Here is a 2,096-nt window from a genome sequence, read left to right as displayed (position 1 = left end):
GCCAAGAAAGTCAAATATGGGGAAGGTCCCTCCGGGACGAAGTAGATTAGATTTAGCTATTTTTTCTGAAACGTTTTGGAATGTAATAAGACAAATGCCATTAGTATACTCATTTATTAATTTGACGTTTTAGGTTCGTCTTATTTATTACATTAATGAAATGAGGCATTTATCGACATTAAATCTCTCCAAATCTATTTGTCGCTAGGCCTACCTCGGGCACAACGAGGTTCCCCAAGTTAGAACGCGAATTTACATTCCTGCAATACGTGTTTAAATACTACAAATGCTTTTCAGAATCCCTACTGACTTGTTTACCTTTTTGCATTTTTCTTTATTCTGATTATTCCCATTCCCCAAGGCTGGTTCGCACATACTGGCATCTGTTGATACCCATTTTTTCCCTCATATATTTCAAAATGCATATATACTTTCAAAATAGTGCATGAGCATCAACCAGTATTTTTTCATAATTTTATGTATTTTTTAAAAGGATTTTAATTAATTTATTCTAGCATTTTATTATATAAATAATTACTAATTGCATCACAAACATTTTATGATAATTTTATTGCTTAATTTTATTATATTATATTCATACCGAGCTTTAATTATTTCAGGAATAGCCATATGTACATATTAGGTTATAATTGTAATAATTTTGCAATAATGGCCCATGTGTGCATAACTACCTTATTTCAAAAGAAAATAACCTTTTATATTTTTATAATACTAAGTAATTACTCTAAGTCATTTTCATGCACAAATGATTTTTTTTATTATTTCTATATTATTTTATAAAATTGTTTTATTTAAGTTAATTGGGTATTTAAAATATAGCCTCTTTCAATTAATTTTTCGGACCTAATTACCCAGCCCAACACCTAAAATATCTAACCCAATTACCCAGCCCAATTATTAACCCTTACCCGACCCAAAACCACCTCTAATCGTGGACGTTGATCTTGGAGATCAACGGTCCACGTTATCCCTTTCCTTTTTTAATCCAACGACCCCCCAAACCCTACCCATTCTCTCAAACGCTGCCGCCTCTGAATCCTCTCCTCCTCTCTTCTCTCTCAGACAAAACTCTAGCTGCTATCACCGGAAAACTACCCGTTCCCGGGGTTCCTCTGTGATTTCAGGCCCCTGCCGGCCTCTTACCTCTTCTGGTTGTTCGATTTTGTTGTTATATGAAGGAATCTCGAAGAGATTCAACTCAGATTTGTTCAAAACCTTTTTATGAACCTACCTATGGTCATCTCCATTTGTGAGTACTATTATCTTCGTGTTTATGGCTCGAATCTATGGTTCCAAACTAGATTTTCTTTCATCTCTGTCATTCTTTTAAAACCCCAGTCTCGTACTACTCGAATCTGTTCAGATCCTTGTAGATCTGAGATAATTTTATGTTTATTTGTTATTTCTCTTTAAAACCTTGCTGTGTTTTCTTATTATTAGCCGATGTTTTGTCTTCTCTAAAGCTAATGTCTCATCTCTTTAAGTTTCTGGAAAATACTAATTTTTTAAGTGTTAACCCTAATTTTCTTTACTTATTCGACTGATTCTCATGAATATGTTCTAAACCCTTAGGTTTCTCTGCTTATTGCACTGATTACTTCAATTTTTTTCCCGTTATTATTTATCTCTGTCAATCAAAATAGATTGACTGATTTTATTTGGGGTTTGAATTGTATTTTACTGTTAAAACCATTATTTCCCCGTGATTTTACCTATTTTCCTTATGACTTTTGATTGGTACTACTTGCCTTATTTAGATTAATTAGTCTAATTTATGCTCAATAATTGATTTATTTCCTGCCTTATTTGAATCCCAATATGAGTTGTTAATTGATTCTCCCCAATTTAAGGGGGTGTTTTCCGGATTATGTTTGTATCAATTAGCTCGGGTTTAGCCCCAATTCACTGATTAATTATGTTTGCTTACCTTATTTGTGAACTCTAATTTTCTTGCCTTAATTGTCTTCTCTGCTGAATGCTATATAAACTCCATTCTGATTTTTTTAAAACACATGAACACACTCAGAAAGTTACACCTACACACAGATTCTCACTCTTACTCACACACACTCTCC

Source organism: Nicotiana attenuata, chromosome 8 (genome assembly GCF_001879085.1).
Source record: "Nicotiana attenuata strain UT chromosome 8, NIATTr2, whole genome shotgun sequence".
In the NCBI taxonomy this organism is placed as follows: domain Eukaryota; kingdom Viridiplantae; phylum Streptophyta; class Magnoliopsida; order Solanales; family Solanaceae; genus Nicotiana; species Nicotiana attenuata.
Note: the sequence above shows the minus strand (reverse complement) of the source record.